The 25,377-nt window shown below is 36.9% G+C and overlaps 1 protein-coding gene and 1 long non-coding RNA gene across 3 annotated transcripts in view; one reads left to right on the top strand and one right to left on the bottom strand.

Moving 5' to 3' along the window:
• Positions 1-25,377, top strand: part of LOC123685567 (chondroadherin-like) — a 141,945-nt gene that overhangs the window by 40,590 nt on the left and 75,978 nt on the right. Inside the window, exon 2 of one of the 2 annotated variants that reach the window (XM_045625242.1) lies at positions 7,571-7,600. The gene's annotated coding sequence lies outside the window, so the exon portion shown is untranslated. Of the gene's footprint in view, positions 1-7,570; positions 7,601-17,752; positions 17,872-25,377 lie in introns of those variants that run through there. The other variant, XM_045625243.1, reaches the window with a different exon arrangement.
• The window catches only part of LOC123685569, a 95,641-nt gene that overhangs the window by 6,227 nt on the left and 64,037 nt on the right, over positions 1-25,377 (bottom strand). The window contains exon 2 of the long non-coding RNA XR_006748327.1: positions 2,425-2,693. This is a non-coding gene — a long non-coding RNA (uncharacterized LOC123685569). The remainder of the gene's footprint in view (positions 1-2,424; positions 2,694-25,377) is intronic.

Here is a 25,377-nt window from a genome sequence, read left to right on the forward strand (position 1 = left end):
TGAATTTTGCGTCGATATGTGACAATGGATGAAACATGGCTCCATAATTTCACTCTGAAGTCCAATCGACAGTCAGCTGAGTGGACTGCACACGATGAACCGAATCCAAAGCGAGGAAAAACACAACAGTCAGCTGGCTAGGTTATGGCATCAGTTTTCTGGGATGCGCAAGGTATAATATACATTAAGTACCTCCAAAAGGACCAGACCATCAACAGCGATTATAATATAGCGTTATTGGATCGTTTAAAGGATGAAACCGTTAAGAAACGGCCCCATTTGAAGAAAAAAAGGTGCTGTCTCATCAAGACAATGCGCCGTGTCACAAATCAATGAAAACAACGGAAAAATTGCATGAATTGGGCTTCGAATTGCTTCTGCATCCACCGTATTCGCCAGATCTGGCCCCCAGCGACTTTTTCCTGTTCTCAGACCTCGAAATAATGCTCGCTGGAAAGAAATTCAGCGCCAACGAAGAAGTAATTGCCGAAACTGAGGCCTATTTTGAAGCGAAAGACAAATCGTACTACAAAAATGGTATCAAAAAGTTGGAAGATTGCTATAATCGCTGTATCGCCCTCGAAGGGAATCATGTTGAATAATAAAATCGAATTTTGCCAAAAAAATGTGTTTTAGTATGGAAGACCGGGGACTTTGCAATTATCCTGTTATTGTCGTGAATGAAATGAAAGTTCTCAAAATCTTCCTCGATTCAAATTTCCATAAAGCTTAAAAAAATGGGGGTGGTTCACAAAGGATTGATAGGGGGGAATATTCATATGGTTAATTTGGAATTTACATTTCAATCAGCCCCCACAATAAGTCTCGTTTTCATTAAAGATATCCGTGGGGCCACCCCAACGTGCTCATAAATAAAAAATGGTCACTCAGAGTCGGCAATGATATCAACAACTTAATCGTTGGAGAGTAATTTATGCATGAATATTACTCACTTTGGATATTATTAGCACAAATTACACTTGACATGCAAGCACGTCAAAGAGACATTTCGCATATGTAATGGGAGCAGGAAAAGTGTTAGCAAAATCGCATAAAACATGAAAATGCAAAATTTGTACTATGAAAAATTCGCGCACTTAGCCTTTATGGAAATATCTGCAGTGGATCAGATTATAAGGCGAAGTTTCCATGATATGGAATTTTCTTTTTAGATAAACATTTTTGTAGTAGGTACATTCCATATTCATCGTAGAAGAATTTCAATAAAAATGAATTATATGGGATATACGTATTCTCTTGCAGTGGAATTTCTTTGTAGTGTAATTGCCAGTGGGCGATGAAAAAATCCTTCTCTGTATAATAAAATACGTATTCATTAACTTCATGTCATATAAACCCTTCAGTCTTCTGAATACAATATTCAATTAACCTTCAGAATGGAATGCCATATGAGAGCATAGAAAAATACTTCTCATTCATCTCATTTTTTCGGTTCTTTTGAGCATATCCTGAAAATTCCAAGTATCCAGCATATTTCGTTTGAATGTTATCGTGTACGCAGCAAAAAACAAGTTTATTATATATCAAGATATTGAGCTTTCGTCCAACTAGTGATCGTCATTTTCACATGAACGTTCTAAATGGCCCATTTGGTTGATACGGAGCCTCAGAAATATTCAAATGTCTTGATGAGAACCCCCACAAATGTCAATTTGCTGTACCGCCATTCGAAGGGGGAATTTTCATCAATTTCATAATCTAAATATCGAATTCGAAATATTCGTGCTTGTGTTATCGTGCCCATTTCCTTGCTAGCATGTCACACCTCACAATTTATCCCCTACATGCATACTGATAAGATAACACCTCAAACTAAAATTAAACGATAACTTGCATTCAAACATACATCTTATTAACATTTTAATGTGCATAACGATAAAGGGTCTCTATTTCACTACCTCTGACGAGGAAACACAAATTTGCAGGGCTGATATTCGATTCTGCTGGCATCTTCTGAAGGTATATGTTGCCACGAATTCACGATCAGTTATTTTAAGCAATTTTCATTTTCATTTTCTCTTCTTTGAAATGACCGACAATAATACTTCAGAAAAGTTCGTTTGAAGTCACTGTGACTGAAATTATTAAATTAGAACATTTCGAAAAAATTATCTCTTTGATTTTGTTTAAAAGAGAGATATACTACATTTATTATTATTCCATTACTAACAATTACAGTTGCACAAGTTCGTCTTGAATGTTTGAGATTGACTTGAGTTTGAATTGGAATTGAGTCAAACTCAAGTTAATCTTTCTGACAAATGATTCAAGTCAAATCAAACTGGACAATGGTTTCAAGTTTGAAAATTCAAACTGTTGCTCAAACAAAAAAGTTTGATTTTCAAGTCGAGTAAGTTTGTGAGTTAAATCAAACTCGTTTGACTTGGATGTATCTCTACTTACGATTGTTCCATTACTTCCGAAATATGAATAAGATTTTCTAGAAGCGAAAGTATTCGATTATTTCTATTCGATCCCCGCTTCTGGTAATCGGTCCAATAGGATAAAATACAGCCGGGCTGTAGTTCATTGTCGTGGCCAGTAATAAATTCGGTCCAGAAAAATGGCCAGCATCCCGGTGACAGAGACATAGTGCGCAGGAAAATTGCGACAGGACATACATCGATACAGGAATGTATCATTCATCAATCAAAATATTCCTTGGAATGGTCCTAGAATGTAAAAATATTAGTCAAAAGAAAGCTGGCACGGTCAATTCCACACTGACACAATAAAAAATCTGTTCTTTCAGTGTCGTTGATTGATGATTTTGCGGGTGACAGTCTAAGAGGATCTATAAAATATTAAACAACATATCGAAAACAAACTTCGTCGAGACATGAAAAACTGTGTTGGTCTTTGGGGACTTTTCGAATGGGAGAAATAGCAGCCTCGAGAAAAATATCAATTTTTTTTTTTTGAAAATCTCAGTTAATAACCTATGATTTCTGAAATAATGTACTGATCGCCAAACTGCGAACATTTCCGTAATCTACATAACTGGATTTTGTTACAAGATGTTTCATTTTGAACAGATAGAATTCAGAATGTATAATCGAGCTATCTATCACATGAGACTGAAGATCTGACTCGACGTTCATGTTCGTTCAGTAGCAAAGGAAAAAGTGTATAAGTAGTTCATTTCTTCTCAATAGGACGCTCCAGTGTAGAACATCTGTTCTAACTTTCAGTTTACACTATTCAATCCAATGTATAAACCTAAAATTTCTGGCCTTAATAAAAAACTGTTTTTTTCCGATTAACAATTTCACCAATACACGTTTACACACCTCACTACTAAACAACCTATGAATGTAAATTTGATTGGATGGTTTCCTCCAATGTTGATGGTTGAAACCCAATTGGAAATGTCCCCGAATTCACACCATATCGATTACAACGCAAATGCATCAATCAACAATCCAAACTAACGGTGCTGAAGAGGCGGTAAAAACTCATTACAGAAGCTATTTTAATTTTAGTTCAGAAAAGGCCGTTTTGGCTTATCGGCACCGAACATACAGCTATTTTGCGTGACGATGAGGCACTGTAATATCTCTCGAATGCAGCACTTATCATCCCCTCAACATTTACCTATTTAAAAATGTGTTTACATCTCTCCCTGACACTGTCGAATTGATGCTTCGATTTTCTTATGTTAAGATACCGATAGAACAACGTTTGATATTATTCCATACAGGCTTAATAAAGTAATGCTCGTACAACTTGGTATAAAGAACCAATTTTCTAGAGTCCACAACTTCCTTATCGTGTTATGAAAGAATCGAGTGACAAGAAAGGAAAAATTATTATTTTGATGGAATTGGGCCAATTGAAAACTCCCCGTTCTGATGCACAGATGGAGGTGCTGGTATTATATCCATATGATTTTTAGTTAGTACCAACCTTCAAACGATACGTGTCAAAATTTGACAGCAGTCCGACCATTAGTTTGTGAGATTTTGCGTTGTGAGTGTAGCTACTTTTCTTATTTGAAAAAAAGATGAAAAAAAAAATTTGAAATATTACTTTTTGAAGGGAAAAATATAGTTCAAGCAAAATCTTAGCTTCATGAAGAGTTTCCGGGGTCTGCACCAGGAAAATCAAAAATCATTGATTGGTTTGCTAAGTTTAAACGTGGTGAAATGAGCACCGAAGATGGCGAACGCAGTGGACGCCCAAAATGTCACCGAAGAAAATATCAAAAAAGTTCACAAAATAATTTTGAATGACCGTGGGGTGAAGTTGACCGAGCAGGCATTGTGAAGATATCGAAGATATCATCTGAACGTGTACACGTGTATACGAATATTTGTACATGAGAAAACTGTGTGCAAAATGGGTACCGCGCGAGCTCACAATCGATCAAAATGAACAGCGTGTTAATGATTCTGACCAGTGTTTGAAGATGTTTAAGTGCAATAAACCTGAATTTTTGCATCGATATGTGACAATGGATGAAACATGGCTCCATTATTTAACTCCGGAGTCCAATCGACAATCAGCTGAGTGGACTGCACACGATGAACCGAATCTAAAGCGAAGAAAAACACAACAGCCTGCTGGCAAGGTTATGGCATCAGTATTCTGGGAAGGGCAAGGTATAATATTCATTGATCACCTCCCAAAGGGTAAGCATCAACAGTGACTATTATAAAGCGTTATTGGATCGTTCAAAACGGCCCCATTTGAAGAAAAAAAGGTTCTGTTTCATCAAGGCTATGCGCCGTATCACAAATCAATGAAAACAATGGCAAAATTACATGAATTGGGCTTCGAATTGATTCTGCAACCACCGTATTCGCCAAATTTGGACCCCAGCGACTTTTCCCTGTTCTCAGACCTCAAAAGAATGCTCGCTGAAAAGAAACTGAGGCCTATTTTGAAGCGAAAGACAAATCGTACTACCAAAATGGTATCGAAAAGATGGAAGATCGCTATAATCGCTGTATCGCCTTCGAAGGCAACTATGTTGAATAATAAAATCGAATTTTGCCAAAAAAATGTATTTAAGTATGGTAGACCGGGGACTTTTCAATTGGCCTGTTATGTTATCATTTGATTATTCGAAAAAAAACAACATATTTTCTCGGTTTCTTCGAAATTGATCACCTGTCTTCAAAAGGGTGTGGAGGAGCCGCTTCTATCTGGCAGCCAGATCGTATGCTTTTTCTGTGTTACAAACATCTTTATCGTATGTTTCGCAGTGATATTGAAATGCAAATTATTTCTTTAATGAACATTTCATTATAATGAAATAGTGGAAATCAGACTAAATTAAATTAAATTGCAATTAAATGCATTCTCATGACGAAGTTAATCAAATAATATAAGAAATATGTTCATATCATATCATGCAGTTTCTGAGAAAAGGATATTAAAATGCGTGGAACGCTTTTGAATAATTTTCCCAGTATAGTTCCAAAGGCTTTTTATTGGAAATGAACTAGTCAATTAAATAATATAAAAAAAATAACATATTTCATGCTTATTTGCCGAGAAAATGATACGTAGAAGGGTTTTGAGTCGTTTTCCCGGTATAGTTCTAAAGGTTTTTATTTGGAATGAACAGGTCAATCAAATGATATATGAAAAATAGAACTTTAAATTGCAATAAAACAACGATGGATTATTCGATTGACATGAATTTTATTTATCCGCAAGATAATCTTGTGGTATTACATTTTAAATATGATTTCTGGCATATGACCACGGCTGGCTCGGATGTAGTCCAATCTGGACGTCCAATTTTCGACGAGTTTTTCCAACATTTGTGGCCGTATATCGGCAATAACACGGCGAATGTTGTCTTCCAAATGGTCAAGGGTTTGTGGCTTATCCGCATAGACCAATGACTTTACATAGCCCCACAGAAAGTAGTCTAGCGGTGTCAAATCACAAGATCTTGGAGGCCAATTCACAGGTCCAAAACTTGAAATCAGGCGGTTACCAAACGTGTCTTTCAATAAAGCGATTGTGACACGAGCTGTGTGACATGTGACGCAGTCTTGTTGGAGCCATAGCTCCTGAACTTCATGGTTGTTCGATTCAGGAATGAAAAAGTTAGTAATCATGGCTCTATACCGATCACCATTGACTGTAACGTTCTGGTCATCATCGTTTCTGAAGAAGTACGGACCAATCATTCCACCAGCCCATAAAGCGCACCAAACAGTCAGTTTTTCTGGATGTAACGGTCTTTCGACATACACTTGAGGATTAGCTTCACTCCAAATGCGGCAGTTTTGTTTGTTGACATAGCTATTCAACCAGAAGTGCGCTTCATCGCTAAACAAAATAAAATGGACGTAGTGCGCGATACGTATTCCGCACAGAACCATTATTTTCGAAATAAAATTGCACTATTTGCAAGCGTTGTTCAGGCGTGAGTCTATTCATGATGAATTGCCAAACCAAACCGAGAATAAATCATTTGACAGCTGTAGAATCGGTCGCCATCTTGAGCAGTAATGCCAACTTAAAGTTATATACCTCGAAAAAAAACACCCTTTATATCATATTTTATGCACAGTTTCCGAGAAAATAATGCGTTTTGAATGTGTTTCCACAGTTTCTTATTGGAAATGGATAAACCAAAAGATGGGCATGATAGGTCAGATTTCCGCATTGTATCCCTGTGGTTCTTTCATCAACATTTCGACGTTTTGAGGTAAAATAGCGGGCAGTCAACGATGCAGATGTATCGTGGTTAGGGCCACGATGCGATGAAAAGAAGGAAGATTATTTCTGCTTCGGATGTGTTCCTTTGTTCTCCCGCTTGATACCATTTTATGAAATGTTTAACGAACGATTTTGGGCCAACAATTTTTCATTAACTTTGATATGAACTCGAGCATGAAACAGGTGCAATTCATTGCATATCACTGTTTGCTTTCATTCAGGAACATTTCTAGGCAGCTGAACAATTTCAGAATTTTTTTTTTCCTACATCAATGAGTAAATTGAAAACGAATTCGCGGATTCTCGTTTATTATTTCGTGAAGAAAAAAAGTTGTTGACTGACAAACCGTTTAATGTTGGGGAATTGGAGTTTGGCGGTAAAACGCTTTCGGAAATTACTGCAAGGGCGTAGAAGTGGAGGGGTACTGGAATTATTACCCCCTTAAGATTTCCAAAATATAAAATTTCATAAAAGCCAAAAAAAAATGCAACTTCCCTTCACAAGACATTTAACCTAAATTTGTGGGCCCATGTATAGGACATTTTATTCTTCAAAATTTTTAAAGGAATCTCTCATTCTTCTTCGTAGGAAAGTTAGGAAGTGAGGAACACCCTGTATAAGGTAAGACCGAACCAAAAAATGCTATTATTTCGAGTAACTTTTGGTTCAAACTCCGTTATCATCTGATCTACAATACATTTTTCAACTGAACTATTTGTAAGCCCGCTAGGTCATTATTATAAGCACCACCCTATATACCAATTTCAAAGAGCAATATTGATTTTACTGAAGTTACGTAAACTTCGAATTATAGAACAAACACAAAATATATAAAATAAATACTAATTATCTATTTTCTTATTTCAGATCTCGTTTACTGGGTTGAAGCAAAAACAAGTGAGTTTTATAGTTTGTGTAGTAAATATCAATTTTTTCTACTAATTCGCATCTTGAACGCCTCTAGAATAATGTGTGACAAAAATAGAATCACGCGCAATTAATTTCTGATATATTGCCTATAGAAGAAACACTTCACTACACCCTCTATATGATTTTGTCGGTTCCAATCTAGAGGAGATATTGTACAGTAATGGTCAACAATAACAAACTTTGCAATTCGATAAAAGACAACTTCGCCTCTGAGTGAAAGTTCCAAATAGTCTATATAACGCAGACAAAACGATTTAGGGGAAATAATATAACGTCCAGCGATGACAAACTTGGAAGGCGATATAGAAAATACACGATTACTTGTGGAAGTGATTCGGTATAAAACTGTTCAAGAACACATTTGTGTCCATCTATTTCACTTGGTTAAAATTGATTGGCAACTCAGCTTTCTCATCAAATTGAACAATAATTCAGTGCAAAAATATATATTCTGTTTCAGTAAGTTTTTCGATGATGAATAAAATTAACAGGCCAATAGAAAAGTCCCTGGTCTACCACAGTAAAACAAATTTTTTTGGGTAAAATTCGATTTTATTATTCAACATAGTTGCCTTCGAGGGCGATACAGCGATTATAGCGATCTTTCAACTTTTCGATAGCATTTTTGTAGTACGATTTCTCTTTCGCTTCGAAATAGGCCTCAGTTTAGGCGATTATTTCTTCATTGGCGCTAAATTTATTTCCAGCGCGCATTCTTTTAAGGTCTGAGAACAAGAAAAAGTCGCAGGGAACCAAATCTGGCGAATACGGTGGATGCAGGAGCAATAAGAAGCCCAATTCATGCAATTTTGCCATTGTTTTTCATTGATTTGTGAGACGGCGCATTGTCTTGATGAAACAGTCCTTTTTTTCTTCAAATGTGGCCGTTTTTGAACGATTTCGTCCTTTAAACGATCCAATAACGCTGTATAATAATCGATGTTGATGGCCTGGCCCTTTTGGAGGTAATCAATGAATATTATACATTGCGCATCCTAGAATACTGCTGCCATAACCTTGCCAGCCGACTGTTGTGTTTTCCCTAGCTTTGGATTCGGTTCATCGTGTGCAGTCTACTCATGCTTACTGTCGATTGGACTCCGGGGTGCCATGATAGATCCATGCCCTTCACAATGTCTGCTATCTCGATCAACTTCACTTTACAGTCATTCAAAATAATTTTGTGAACTTTTTGGATATTTTCGTTGGTAACAGTTTCTTTTGGGCGTCCACTGCGTTCGCCGTCCTCGGTGCTCATTTCACCTCGTTTAAACTCAGCATACCAATCAATGATGGTTGATTTTCCGGTGCAGACCCAGGAAACTCTTCATCAAGCCAAGATTTAGCTTCACCTGTATTTTTTGCTTTCACAAAGCAATTTTTTATCAGCACACGAAATTCTTTTTTTTTCATCTTTTTTGAAATAACAAAAGTAGCTTCACTCACAACGCAATATCTCACAAACTTATGTTCGGACTGCTGTCAAATTTTGAAATGTAGTATCGTTTGAAGGTTGGTACGAACTAAAAATCATATGGATTCAATACTAGCACAGCCATCTGCTCATCAGACCGAAGACTTTTCAATTGGCCTAATAGAATTGTTCTAGGAAAACTAATATTTCTCTGAAAATTTCTGGATTCACGTTCTGGGTATTCCAATCCAAATAATGCTGAACTGTTGTAAAATTCATACATAGATAGATTCAATACTTTTTTAAAAACTAACTAATAAATAACTGACCAGTAAAATGACTAACAATTCGACAGTTTGAGAAATCGAATGGAATTAGGAAAACAGGGTCGTATGTCTAACTCAAAAGCTTTGCGTTGTACATTTTATTTGTATTATCGTTCATTGTTTATCGGCAACAAAGCCATCATTTATGAAATTTGCCAGTTATATAATGTATAAACAAAATTTGTGAGTTTGCCCATGGGTCTTTCCTTATCAAAATGAATCTGCAAATACAAATGGATTCCAATTATTTCCCCTATTTTCGTTGATATATTGACCGTACAGCCGTTCTGAAGCGTAGATTCGAATACAAAGCAATGAATTATTTAATGGCTTCAGTACCCGTTGAATCCAAAAATGAAGGAGAACAATTTCAGTTTTTTTTTTCACAATATGTTATCCATTTGGCACGAAACTCCCAGGGGGAGCCGAAAAATCCATGAAAACTAAAAGGGCCTAATAAACTAAAATAATTTTTCTTTATATTTTAAGTATATAGAAATTTTTTATGCTATATCATTTTGCAAAATTTTTTGTATCGATATTATGTTCAACGTAAGGGGAAGATGAACGTAATGCTGCATTTTTTTGTGGTTTTTTCAATCATTATCTTATCAATAATTGATGGTTTGAGACCATTATCCCTACGATTTGTTTGATGAAATTCAGTTCTTTACAAAAATAATCATAACTCATAGTTTCAAGATGAAAGTGAATTGGGTTTTCAGCATTTTTTTTCAAAATAATTTCATTTCAGTTCTTTTCCCTCCTGTGATTTATCTTCGTCGAACTTTATTGTGATATCAATATGGCAAATGCAACTTTCTCTTCTATATATAAGAAACTTCGCTCATTCTAGATTATCTCTATAATTTCGGTCTGTCCCATAGGGGATTCTCTCGCGAATTTCTCCTCAATCTGGAATCATTTTTCATTCGAGTGAACCCCTCTATTGACAATTCGTTATTGCTGGAAGAAACTTATTCCAATATGGGTGCCGCGAGATGTACGAATCAGAAACCAATTTCAGTTATACACTTTCAGATATAGAGCGTGGATAACGTCAGAGTTGAATTAAAATAATTTTCGATATTGCTAGATTGTTTGTTCTTTCAAGATTTACGGAATCATCGTAATTGGCTCCTGAGTTGATATTATGCCAGACTTTGAGCTCTATTTGTTCTCATTATTTGTTTCCGAGAGATCTTTCTCTAAGTACACAGAAAAATCAATTTTGTTTTCGCATACTTGCTTCCTTGAAATTATGCAAAATGTTTGAGACAATAAAGTTACTCTACTATGGGTACCAGGGCACTGTGGTGTTGAAAGAAATGAAAAAGCCGATGAACTTACAAAAAGTGCCTCAAGGTTAACACCTGCTGGACCTGAGCCTTTCTATGGGATAGAAAAAGACCAATATAAGGCAGCAGTCCAGCAATGGGAGTTGAATAACAGGATAACCCATTGAACAAACACTCCTGGACTTATTCTGGCCAAGAAATTCGTGATGATTTCACCTACCTACGCCAGAAAGCTCTTGAAGCTGTCACGAGCTGAGCTTCGGGTGATGGTGTGCCTGCTGACGGTACAAACATCATTTGTACCGTATGGGAAAGTCAGCAGATGAGATTTGCAGACTCTGTGGACCAGAAGCAGAAACAGCCGAACACATGATATGCAAGTGTCCAGAGCCAGCTGGCCTAAGAACCATTCATATGAGGAAGCCGGTCCTGGATACCTGAGAGGTAACAGCCAAGGCCCCTAAAGAGGTTGTCAGTTTTATCAACGTCATTGGCGACCTCCATGGGTTTCCATGAATGAGTTGGGTAGAGAACGAAAGATCTACATGGTCGCAGTTCCCGGAAGGCTTACCGAGCCACAAAAAACCCTATTCACGTACCAGTGACCTGTCGATCAGTACTGTCGATTTGCAGATCGTCAGTTCTGATCGACAGGTCACTGGTACGTGAGTAGGGTTTTTTGTACAAGAAACGTCAGGTTTAAAATCGATTACTCAGCTTACAATGCAGCTTTGGAGCCTTCAGCATTATCCAGAGTTGGGACTATTGATTGTAGTTTTAATGGAGTAAAAAATGAAAATTCCATTTCATCCAATTCCAATTCGATTATTGGAGATAAAGCAGAGTCCCGAAAAATCTCGACACAAACGGATGAAAATTAGGAGGAATTCATAGCCAGCAGTGCTGTTGTGGGAACAAAGAGAAGTCGAATATTTCCAGGCCACTTTTTCCTCTTTGTATGTAAATAAGTAAGAATTTGTATCGTTATGTGGTCGTGCAAGCCACCTCGATCCGAAGTGGCTGACGTCGTTTGTACACAGTGATGCCGATCCAACTCGAAACATTTTTCCAACATTAAATCCGAATTTCAGCCCGCAATATGTTGAACATCTTTTGAATTATTAGGCCATATCTCGACGTCATGCACCGAGTCGTGTTCCTCTACTTTCTATTCGCCTATTTCGGTTATCTGCCAAAATAAAAGCTTTCCGTATATCAATCTGGGGTTGGTTATGTTTTTCAATCACATTGAAACGTGTTTGTCGAAAGAATTGCCCTGGTCTCAGAAATTGTTCTAGAATCTTTGTAGTTATCGTTGATTTATCGAAAACATATATCAGGGAAGATTTGGTGACATTCCAGAAAACGTGACGTATCTTTTCTGTTCTGTTTCGCTCCAACGATGCTTGGTCCAGACCATGGAGGGGTTGGAGTCTTGTTAGAAGGGAGCACAGAAATCGTTTCCGCAGGGGTGCGGAATTCTCTTCGATTTTCTTGTAATAAATTCATAAATGAATGATGGATACGAGAAACAACGGAAAGGGTTCGCTTACAGGGTTTACGAGCAGTTAGCTCGTAAAAAAAAATTGGAATTAATCACAATTTCTCATATAATGGTTCAACTCACGTTGAACTTCAAGGTTCAGGAATAGGACCATTGAAATAAGATGACCAATTTGAACTGAGCCAACGTTTCATCCATATATACTAACTGACAACACCCAAAAGGAGCTATTTAAATTTTTTTTTTGGTAAAACATAAATAGTATAGCAAGGAGTAAATGATCGGATTTGGAGAAAAAAATCGTGAAGGTTGCCTAGAACACGTGTACGCGGAATTCATCCCCAGCTAAGTGAATTTGAAAGAGGTCGAATTATTGGTCTACGGGAGGCGAGGTGGTCCTTTCGAGAAATCGCTAACCGTACGAACAGAAATCCAACTACTGTTATGAGATGTTGTCGAGCGTGGTTTGATAATGCTCAAAATCGAAGAAGAGTAGGCATCGGACGTCGAAGGGGCACATATGAAGTTCAAAATCGAAGTCTAAGACTTACGGCCATTAGAGACCGATTTGCGACAACTCGATCTTTGGCTGATGCGTGGTTAGGAGAACAAGGCCATCCTGTAACTGTCCGAACGGTTTAACTCCGGATAAGGTCTTTTGGACTGCAGCATTATCGACCCCATCTTGTGTTACCTCTGACGGTTGAGCATCGCCTTCAAAGATTACAGTGGTGCAGAGAACGTCAACATTGGAATGTGGAATGGCATCAGGTCGTATTTTCTGATGAATCTCGATTCTCCTTGGGTGCACATGATGGCCGAAGAAGGGTAAGACGACGTCGGGGAGAAAGACGTGAACCTCAGTTCGATGTTGAGCGTCATGTACACCGGGCAGTAGGCGTTATGGTATGGGGTGCTATTGCACATGCAAGTAGGTCACCTTTAGTCTGAATTCGAGGTGACATGACAGCACTGCGTTACCTTCAAAAATAGTGGAGCAATATGTTCTCCCTTACCTCAACCGGCTCGAGAATCCAATATTTCAGCAAGATAATGCCCGACCTTATGTAGCCAGAGTTAGTTCAAAATTTTTCGAAGCGACCCATGTGAATCTTTTGCCATGGCCGCCCAGTTCTCCCGATCTATCGCCCATAGAGCATGTTTGGGACATCATGGGTAGAAGGCTTGAAAAGTAACCCCAGTCCCCACGAACTTTGGCGGCTCTGAGACATAAAGTACAGGTATCTTGGGATAGTATCCCTCAAGAAGAAATTTACCATCTTATTATATCAATGCCTAAACGTGTTGGGGAGTGCATGAATAATCGCACTACCTGTAGTACCTGATGATCATAACCTTGTGCTCGAAACCTGCCCCAAACGCTAATTGAAAGTCCTGCTGTCGAAAGAGTGCTTACCTCAGCTTCTAGTTGATGTTATTGGAGGTTCCTGTTAGAAAATGCTGGATTACTGAGATGAATCGATGGGATTTTCTGGCGGGGAAAATTTATTCCGAATTCATTTTCCCATTTCAATGGCTGCCAATTTCGTGCATTTAATCTACTGAAATTGGCTTCTACGTATCGAACGAGCCAACCTTGTTCAACACCATCCTATCGCAAACCGTAATATTGCTTGACCCTAATCTCCTAATAACCATCAGACATTCAGGAATAATTACGATGTAACATGATGTGTATCCGTGAGCACAGAAGCCAGGTACGTTTCCGAATCTGCAACAGATGCTGTAGACATCAACTCCCTATAAATCCGTCGAACAATTAAACATCACTATATTAAATTATACCAGCAATCAGAAAAACTACTGCAAATTTTACACTAAAGTAATTTAGTTTCGAAATAACCACAGTTTATAGTTTTCTCGTGTCTTTCAGTATCTGGTATGTTTCAAAAAACCTATGAAATATCCCATATAATAATAAACCTTTATTTCATATTCCAACATACAGTACATATGTACCACGTAAAGAATTACAAAGGAATAACATCAAAATAAAATAAATTTCATTCAAAGAATACGGTGACGAAATTCGTTGATACTTACACCTTTCTGTTGATGTTAGACTATGTAAAGGATAATAAAAGTCTCTGGATCTGACGGGGTATCTATCACTCACCTGTAGAACATCGAATCTATCAAAAATCTAAATCAGAAGCTTCATCAATTACCCTCTGAACTGTTTCACTCCCAGCCAAGATATTTGTATCATCAACCTAACCTACCAAATGTGAAAACAATCAAAACTGCCATATAAATCATTTATGAATGAAAGGAATAGCATGGGACCGAAGGCACTTCCCTGTGGCACTCCATAATGTCAGTGTAATTTTGATGTTTAGGCTTGCATTCCATTTGTCTTGATTAAAACCCCTCTTTATCCAGCTGTGTATATATCTCCTTCATCTCCTTCTGAGATCTTTCAGAACATGTTCAATATAACGAAATTTGCTTACATAATTGAAACGATGAATTCTACTCTACACCATCTTAGAAAAACACGTCTGTTTTCAGGAAATACATGAAAAACGTAGTTTCTTAAATCATATGGATATAAACACTCTTATATACTGACGAAGGGAACAATGATAAAGCTTTTTTTCCGAATTAAGCTGTATTAGACTCCGAAAACTCGAGAAAGATAGCAGAAGATCTTTCGTAATCCTTACATACCCCGTTGATAGGAGTTGTTTGGCACAGAGTAGTTAAAAGAGTGTCGAAGAGAACTTCCGCTGAAGGTTTTGTATACCTTTGTATAGGGAGGGAAACCGCAGAAGAGTTCAAACCGAAATGAACCTTCTCTCACATGGAATAAAACCTAAAGGAACTTGTTCTAGCTGGTGCACAGATCAGTGAACTCAATCAACGCGCACCCCCCTTCAACGTCAGAATTGAAATTCAGTCGAAAAGAGAGGAACGAAGAAGAATCGCTACTCTATTTGTAATTGTGTTTTCGGCAGAAGTTTCCCTTTTGTAAGCCAGTTTAGCTGTGGACAAGTTCATTCTAATATGAAAATCAGCTCTAATATCGCCATTTGAATGTTCTGTTTTGAATGTGTATGCTAATTTCGACAAATCGTGTAACACGACAATGGGAATGGGGGCCTTACGTTTCGAAGCGCACTCTGCTGGGGTTCCGGCAGGTTGGAATTCGATGTTGCGCTCTTTTTTTATTGATGAAGACATGCATTTTCGAGTGAAGGTTTTATAAATATTCAACGGCTTGTGTGCGGTTTTACACGTATTGTTCTGAGGTGTTTTGTTTTGGTACATTTATTTGATCGACTGGTCGTTACTTGATGGATATCTATTTAATTGATGTCGAATACAAGTTATTCTAATTTCCACTTGTTCATTAAAATATGTTTATCCACAGAATCACTGAGAAACATGAGGTGAATAAAGAATGTAAAACGCAAAAAGGTTGACTTGAAAGCGTGACACAATCAATTCAATAACTGAGGGAAATAGTATGTAACAGACCAATTGAAAAGTCCCCGGTATAACATAATAACTAAAACACATTTTTTTGGCAAAATTCCATTTTGTCATTCAACATACAGCGATTATAGCGATCTTCCAACTTTTCGATACCATTTTTGTAATACGATTTGTCTTTCGCTTCAAAATAGGCCTCATTTTCGGCGATTACTTCTTCATTGGCTCTAAACTTCTTTCCAGCGAGCATTCTTTTGATGTCTGAGAGCAGGAAAAAGTCGCTGGAGTCCAGATCTGGCGAATACGGTGGATGCAGAAGCAATTCGAAGCTCAATTCATGCAATTTTGCCATTGTTTTCATTGATTTGTGACACGAAACATTGTCTTGATGAAACAGCTCCTTTTTTTCTTCAAATGGCGTTTTTTAACGATTCCATCTCTTAAACGATCCAATAACTTCACTTTACGGTCATTCGAAATTATTTTGTGAACTGTTTTGATTTTTTCGTCGGTGACAGTTTCTTTTTGGCGTCCACCGCGTTCACCGTCTTCGGTGCTTATTTCACCACGTTTGAACTTAGCATACCAATCAATGTTGGTGGATCTTCCTAGTGCAGACCCCGGAAACTCTTCATCAAGCCAAGATTTTGCTTCAACTGTATTTTTTCCCTTCAAAAAGCAATATTTTATCAGCAATTCTTTTTTCTCCATCTTTTTTCAAATAACAAAATTAGCTATACTCAAAACGCAATATCTCACAAACTAATGGTCGGACTGTTGTCAAATTTTGACACGTATCGTTTTTGAAGGTTAGTAGTTACTTAAAATTATATGGATCTAATACTATCACCGCCATCTGTGCATCAGGCCGGGGACTTTTCAATTGGTCTAAAAGACTGATAACATAAATACAACAAGATCAGTTTGAAACAATGAACCTACTAAACTACGCCATAAAAATAATAAAATGAACAAAAATTCAAGCACAAGCAAACCGAGATAGTGATCGAGATGAAGACCCAATATTCAGCAATTGTACATTTAACTATCGAAATGTTGAAAGGACCACAATCGTGGGATGCAATGCGTAAATCTGACCAATCCTAACCCTGTTTTGGTTTATCCATTTCCAATTATAAACCTGTGGAATTATATACCGGGAAAATTATTCAAAAGCCTTCCACGTATTTTAATATACTTTTCTGGGAAATTGCATGAAATATGATATGAACATATTTTTTTTATTATTTGATTGACTTGATCGTGGGAATGCATTCAATTGATATCAGATAGGTGTTATTATGGTTTCCACTTTTTCATCATAATGATATATTTATTCCAAAAATCATTTGCATTTTCATCTCACCCAGAAAATAGGATTATATGGTATGAAATACGCGAAAAGCATAACACAATTAATTCAGTAAACTCTACATGGTGAGAGTCAATTTTAACTGCAATAAATGAGGAATATAGATTCTAAATCAAGCTGGCGAAAACCAAGATAGAGGTATTCAGGGTGAAGTAAATTGCGGTTTTTCTTTATTTAAAGTTCTTCCTTGATAACTCTTGAAGTATTCATTTCAGGGAGAAAGATCATTGTCTCAAATCAAAATATGCAAATTTTCAGCTGAAGATTAGGATCTAATAGTCCATCCCAGTGAATCACCTTGTATATATCAAATCAAATCAAATATAATCTAGTTCTTTCAGCGAACCACTTCCTAAGTTCAAATCTGTTCAAGATTTTCCTCTGGATGTACAAAACAAAATTCCAATGATATAAATCCGCTTAAATTCCTCCTAGAGACAAAATGCCTTGGAACGAGAGCGCAATACAATATCTTCATCTTAACCCTTTTCAGAGAAACCATCACTTCTGCATTTTGAACACAAATCCATGCATGTTAATGGTGAATCTCTTCACGATATTCAGACTGACTTAATGTCAATGCGGCGCCTGATTTTCATTCATGCCTCGGACTGAAAGGAAGTGACATCGATAAAAATTTTATTATACATAGGATACCGTACAATACCCCTTGAATTACTATTCTGGTACCGATTGATATGCTTTAACGCCTCTAAAAGGAACAATAGACGGTCTTCGTATACTGTTTCGGTCAAAAAAGCTTTCTCATTGTGTACTGTTCAGTCTGTGATAACAAACGCGCCACAATAACATCATTGTTAATTTAGGACACTTGTTTCTTCCCGAAATTGGTTCATCTATTTCAATTGTGAGTTATTCAAATTATTCATTTTATATCGTATGCCTTTTACACACTGTTTTCATCAAAATTCTTGTTAGGAAGGAATGTGTAAGCCAATGATTTTAATTTGTGTTGAGTATTGAATTATATTAATTTTTTTCATATTATTTTCGTATGGAACAAATTCATTTTTAGCTGAACAGACGTCATTACTCGGAAGTAATTCATTATCATTTCAAAATACGGTAAATAAAAATCAAAAATCGAAGTGTTTCAGGATTATTTCTTAAAATGGTCTGTTTAGCTAAAAATGAAATTGTTCCATACTTTATGAACACAGTGTATAATTACATGAATATTGAATTTCACATAGATTTTTATAATATATTGCCATAATTCAATGTTTTATATGAATTAATGAAATAAAATTAATAATTTTGGGGTTCATTCAAATAATTTCAATTGCACTTCAACTGTCTGACTACTCAGTCTGTATACATTGACTACAAAAAAGCTATATACAATTTCATCAACGAATCACTAACGAATTTCAATAAAATACGTACCGTTTAAATTCAATCGGTATCAATTCCTGCATAATAAATTTTTTCATATTCTCATTGCATATTGAGCCAAATTAACGATTCTGCTTGCTGCATGTTCAATATAATCCAATTAACGAAACAAATACATCAATATATAATTTCACAATAGGGATTTTACAGAGAAATCGCTTTATATTGATTAATCGTGAGCATACTTCATTTCCGATTTTTCGCATTGAATGCCGAAATACTCTCGCTGTGAGTGACATTTTATGTTTCATTGTGAAAGCCTTTGGACGAGTGAAGGGAAAAAAATCCAGAACTCTTTTTCGTTTACGTAAATACGTAATTGGAAAATTTACGAATATGGAATATTCATAGACCACTCTGATCCCTAACACTTTGAATCTATACCTATTGAATATGTGAGTAACATTTTCTGTTTTATTGTGGAATCGTATCGCTGAATAGAAAAAAACCGTCCAAAATTATTTTCGTTTAGCGAAAAATTCTCGAATGTGGGATATTGATATACCAACTTCTGTTATTTCTTATAAATGGTGTTTTTTTCGAGGAATATAACTTTAAGTTAGCATTACTGTTTAGGATGACGACCGATTTAACAGCTGCCAAGTGATTTATTCTCAGTTTGGTTTGGCAATTCATCATGAATATGATGAATGGTTCTGTGCGGAATACGTATCGCGCACTACGTCCATTTTATTTTGTTTAGCGATGAAGCGCACTTCTAGTTGAATGGCTACATCAACAAACAAAACTGCGGCATTTGGAGTGAAGCTTATCCTCAAGTGTATGTCGAAACACCGTTACATCCAGAAAAACTGACTGTTTGGTGCGCTTTATGGGCTGGTGGAATCATTGGTCCGTACTTCTTCAAAAACGATGATGGCCAGAACGTTACAGTCAATGGTGATCGGTATAGAGCCATGATTACTAACTTTTTCATTCCCGAATTGAACAACCATGATGTCCAGGAGCTCTTATTCAGACAAGACGGCGCAACATGTCACACAGCTCGTGCCACAATCGATTTATTGAAAGACACGTTTGGTGACCGCCTAATTTCACGTTTTGGACCTGTGAATTGGCCTCCAAGATCTTGTGATTTAACACCGCTAGACTACTTTCTGTGGGGCTATGTAAAGTCATTGGTCTATGCGGATAAGCCACAAACTCTTGACCATTTGGAAGACAACATTCGCCGTGTAATTGCCGATATACGGCCACAAATGTTGGAAAAAGTCATCGAAAATTAGACGTCCAGATTGGACTACATCCGAGCCAGCCGTGGCGGTTATATACCAGAAATCATATTTAAAATGTAATGCCAATGGATTATCTTGCGGATAAATAAAATTCATGTCAATCGAATAATCCATCGTTGTTTTATTGCAAACACCGTTTATCATCAACAAAAGTATGTGTTATGGTCCATTTATTTGTGAGCAGTGTATAGTAGAGAGCCCTGGGGCACACCTGCTTTAAAATACTGTATGATTAAGTCACTATTTAATTTTCTTCTGGAATATTTCAAATCAATCGTCGAATTGTATCACAATCTTCAGCATTGAAAAATTATTTTACTTCACGAAGTTTCAGGGTGCAAAAGTTGTTCTATTGTTCTTCCATCGGGATGTCCCATGTGTCGTCATCTAGCCAAGGGAACTCGTTTTAATCCAGGAATTATTTATTTAAATTTACATGGGGGAGGGATGAAACATCAACTTTCAAAGGCAAAATGGCTCAACTAAAAGCAAACAGAGTCGGGACAATGAAAATCAAACATAGAGGTCTAATTGTTATTCAATTCGTGGAAGTTTGAAAACATATATTAATTAATTTCCCCTCACGATGCATATCGAAGTTACCGCAGCTTTCAGGGTCACAAGTTATTTCAATTAGACAGGAATATCGCGTTGTCGGACGAAATTATCCTGTGGGATCCATCAAGGTTTAGCGTCGGGCTTGATGGTCTTTTGAATAAGTGGTCTGTCAGCTGCAACTGTTGAATTATCATAGGATCCGGAGGAGTAAACAGTAATATCAATTTCTTGCCGGAAGATGGATGGAATTCATTTGTAACCGCACCATTTTCTCCCAGCTAGGAGTATGTACATATGTTAAACTTACGGCTCTAACTTCGTGATCTATAGCTCTTTTTACAAGAACCCTGGATAGAATCAAGAAACACTCCTTAATTCAAACCACAATCTGAAAATATTCATTGCAAGGTCTGGTAGTTCAAAGAATATTGCTCTATGCAGTTTATTCATTGATATTCTCATAGGTTAGAGTTTTAAGAACAACATATTTCAATTCGAGAAAATTTATTCCGAAAATTTGAATGATTAAAACATTGGTAATAATAATAATAGCTACACTCACGACGCAATATCTCACAAACTAATGGTGGGACTACTGTCAAGTTTTGACTCGTATCGTTTGAAGGTTGGTACTAACTAAAAATCATATGGAATTAATACTAGCACCGCCATCTATGCATCAGACCGGGGACTTTTCAATTGGCCTAATAACAAGTCAAGCCGTGATTAGTTAGATTTGTCGATATTCTATGTTCGAATTTTCTCAGGTACCAAAAAGCAAGCAGTACCAAATTTCGCACGTAGCTTGAAATTGTTATCATTTCAATTCCCAATTGTTAATGATTAAAAATATCAAAATGTTCAATCGAAATTGATTGAGATACATCAAGTGTCGTATTGCCAAACCCTAAACGACGAAGGTGTAGGACAAATTCGATAATTTGTAGAAATTCGAGGTTGATAAAATTACCCCAAAATACCTGGTTGCCATCGACCTGTGATAAATCTCTCCAAATGGGAGGAAACCAGCCTCAGCACAATACACACGTACAGATTTTATAGATCCACGAATTTGTGTCGGTGTGTTTATGTTTCCGGAGTGAGGTCAAAGCGTAATCCGAATGATCTACGTTTTTCGTTGAATTCTGATTCTGAAAAACTGGTGTGGAAAATATTATACAGTATTTTCATTACTCACAGTTGGTTGTAAATGATAATTGAACGTATGCGGCTCCCTCAGCGATGTCTTTATATCGTGTATTTTGTATTCCATACTGCCTAGAGGAACTTTGAATTCATATGGAATTCTACAGGGTGGCCATTTGAAAACGAAACAGACGAGGTTACAGACGAAATAAAGTTTTTCGATAGAAATGCTCGGACAGGTCGATTTCTGTTTCGAGGGGGACAACTTAAGATGTAGGTTACGGACGCATAGCGCTTCAACCCTTGCTGCTACAACCCCCACCCCCAATTTTTGAATTGGGAAGATGGGGTGAGTGATACCTCAATTTAAAGGTATTTTTATACTGATTTCAGCACAGTAATTGTTTTTTCATTTTATTCATTAGTTCTCGAAATATTCATCCGTTAGTTAGTTCCATGTTTCGTTTTTTATTAGCCACGGACCCGGTTTCTTGAAACTTTGACACTGATTCCAAAACATACTTCCTATTAACATGTTTATCTAAATGATATTTAGTTAAGAATATTTCGAGAACTAATGCATAAAATGAAAAAACAATTACTGTGCTGAAATCAGTATAAAAATACCTTTCAAATGAGGTATCACTCACCCCATCTTCCCTATTCAAAATTTGGGGGTGAGGGTTGTAGTAGCAAGGGTTGAAGCGCTATGCGTCCGTAACCTACATCTTAAGTTGTCCCCCTCGAAACAGAAATCGACCTGTCCGAGCATTTCTATCGAAAAACTTTATTTTGTCTGTAATCTCGTCTGTTTCGTTTTCAAATGGCCACCCTGTATATTAAATCTGATTCTTCCACACCGGCGGTTGGACAGAATTTACTTAAATTTTCATCAGTAATTCGATCACAATTATTTGAGATCTTTTTCCGGGCCTAAATCCGAAAATTACAAACATCTGGGTAAACTAACAGTGACCTTGGAATTCAGGGAATTCTACTGGAATCTTATCACAACTATTCGCCCTGTATCTTTTCCGTAGCAGGAAATTAGGCAATTCTAGGAAAAACGCTACCTCCGATTCCACAATTGAGTTGACTATACGAAGCATAAAAATTCACATTCATTCAAAGATAAGCTGGAACTTTTATATTCCAATGCATTTTGTGATAGTAATAAAAGTTTAACGTGGCTCAAATGAAACGGTAGTTTATATTCGGAAACCCAATTAACACATCTCGAAACTGGTGCATTTCAACCGAATATCCATTTTGCAAAATGTTTTACCGATTCAGATTGGGAGGAAGGTTTAAATGGACTAAACTCTTCGTAGGAACATCAAGTGATGTTTCATCTGACGCTCTAGAGCTGGGAATATAAATACTAATGAAGCGGAATGGTGACAAGAAATGAAATCTTATTGATTCCTGAATTACGTCTCACAAGTTTCTGATTTCCTTCTCATTGCGGAATGATACTGTTTTTTTTTAATGATGATGAATGCAGGCTTAATTCGATAATCTGACTGAATGTATTATTCTGGTTGATCTTGTCAACCACTCAAACGACAGCCCCTATACGGTATCAGGGATGGTACCAGATACCATCCTTACCAATTTCAGCCTTTTGCTAAGCCAGTCTTCGTCAAAATGGCACAGTTTCAAAAAAAGTGAAAATTAATATACCAGAATACTGTGAACTGCATTAAAGAAAAATGTATCAGCGAAATATGAAATCCAAGATAAATCTCACAACGGATCTGAATTTTTGCGTCGATATGTGACAATGGATGAAACATGGCTCCATCATTACACTTCGGAGTCCAATCGACAGTCAGCTAAATGGACTGCACATGATGAACCGAATCCAAAACGAGAAAAAACACAATAGTCAGCTGGCAAGGTTATGGCATCAGTATTCTGGGATGCGCAAGGTATAATATTCATTGATTACCTCCGAAAGGGCCAGACCATTAACAGCGATTATTATATAGCGTTATTGGATCGTTTAAAGGATGGAGTCGTTTAAAAACGGCCCCATTTGAAGAAAAAAAGGTGCTGTTTCATCAAGACAATGCACCGTGTCACAAATAAATGAAAACAAAGGCAAATTTATATGAATTTGGGTTCGAATTGTTTCTGCATCCACCGTATTCGCCAGATCTGCCCCGTAGCAACTTTTTTCTCTTCTCATACCTCAAAAGAATGCTCGCTGGAAAAAAATTTAGCGTCAATGAAGAAGGCCCATTTTGAAGCGAAAGACAAGTCGTACTACAAAAATGGTACCGAGAAGTATGAAGATCGCTATAATCGCTGTATCACCCTCGAAGGCAACTATGTTGAATAATAAAAACGAATTTTGTCAAAAAAGTGTGTTTTACTATGAAAGACCGGGGATTTTTCATTTGGCCTGTTACATGAGAATATTACAGAAAATGAACCCAATGAAATGGAAGAAGATCCAAAAGAAATGACTAGAGAAGAAATTATCAGAACATAAGAGGAAGTACCTCTTTCAAAGAACCAAATAAAAGTAAAAAGTGACATGATGTACTAAGAAAAGCTCCCAATTAGAAGGAAATCGGAGAAATGAAAGAAGAGGTGTAGGGAATAAAATTCTAGACCTTAGACCTTAGAAGACCTTAGAATGTTATTAAAAAGCGAACCTTAAAATCGTTTTTCATTATCAGCATGTGGTTCACAGTAACCACAATTTGCAGTGTTTTCCAAGAAAAACTTGCCAAGATTTGGAGAAATGCTAATTCCCGCTCTGTTTCCACGCCTTATGAAAAGGCACGGATTCGAAAATTCACGAAACATCGGGGGCCAAGCCAATTAGTTAATCAATTTATCGAGGTTAGCTTCGAACCCCTCCCAAAGTATCAGTAAATCAGCGGAATGAAGTGGCAGTCTGAAGTATCAAGGAAAATATGCAAATTTCGGTAGCAGTATAATCGCGCGACAAGAGGGGTATGGGGTTTTCTGTGCGGTCAACCCTCACCGCAGTGTACCCCAGCCCCGTAATATATGTTTAGATTGCTTCCCTTATATTTACCTCATACACCAGTTTACAGAATACACGCCGTTAATTGTTGAAAACGTTGTTCCAGCCCAATTTGCAACTGTTTGCAAGGCCGGCCTGGTTGACGTATAATGCCTTGATAAAATTTGGTCTGGTTTTATCGTCTGTAAAACACCGAACGCAGTGATTGTCGACTCTTTTCGGTACATTAATGTTTGGATTCAATGAATTCCATTTTCTGTGTACCGTACACGTTACCCGAACATGCATAGTTTCGTTGCATGTTGCAACTTTTTATCTAGCCGTGCCAAAAGTGAAGGCTTGTTGATATCGTTGTTGGCTCCATATACGAATGCATAATCCTTAAAATGCAATGTGAATAAACTGACTGACAAAGAAACTGCTACACCCAGAAAGAGCTGTTTAAATTTTGAAATCTTTATGGTAAAGTATAGATAGAACAGCAAGGAGTAAATGATTGAAATTTGGAGAAAAAAACTGAAGGTTTACAATTTTTTTTTATAAATTCTTCAATAATGTGTTTGTCCACCGCGATTATTTATACACTCCCCAATACGTCTCGGCTGATTCAATGAAATTCAGATTTATTGCGTCTCTTTTTAGAGATATCCTTTCCACTAGAACATTCCCATTTCAATGTTTTCAAGGTTCTATTTTTAAACTGACATAAACTAACCTAATAAGACAAATTTAATAAACCCGCAGACTGGATACATTTATAAATATCGACTTTCGAAGGATTAAACTGAACAATTAACTCAGAATTCTACAGTTTAAGAAATCGAAGAAATTTAGAGTTCATTATTCATTTTTATTTGTTATGATTTATTAATTCTAATGTTGGATTTGCATTTGTCCATGCAAATGACCTTATATTATTATGAATTGGTGCTGAGCCTATGCCTGTGGGAAACTTGTTAGAAATTCGTGATCATGATTCTTGTATTCTTCCCATTTT

This window comes from Harmonia axyridis, chromosome X (genome assembly GCF_914767665.1).
Source record: "Harmonia axyridis chromosome X, icHarAxyr1.1, whole genome shotgun sequence".
In the NCBI taxonomy this organism is placed as follows: Eukaryota; Metazoa; Arthropoda; class Insecta; order Coleoptera; family Coccinellidae; genus Harmonia; species Harmonia axyridis.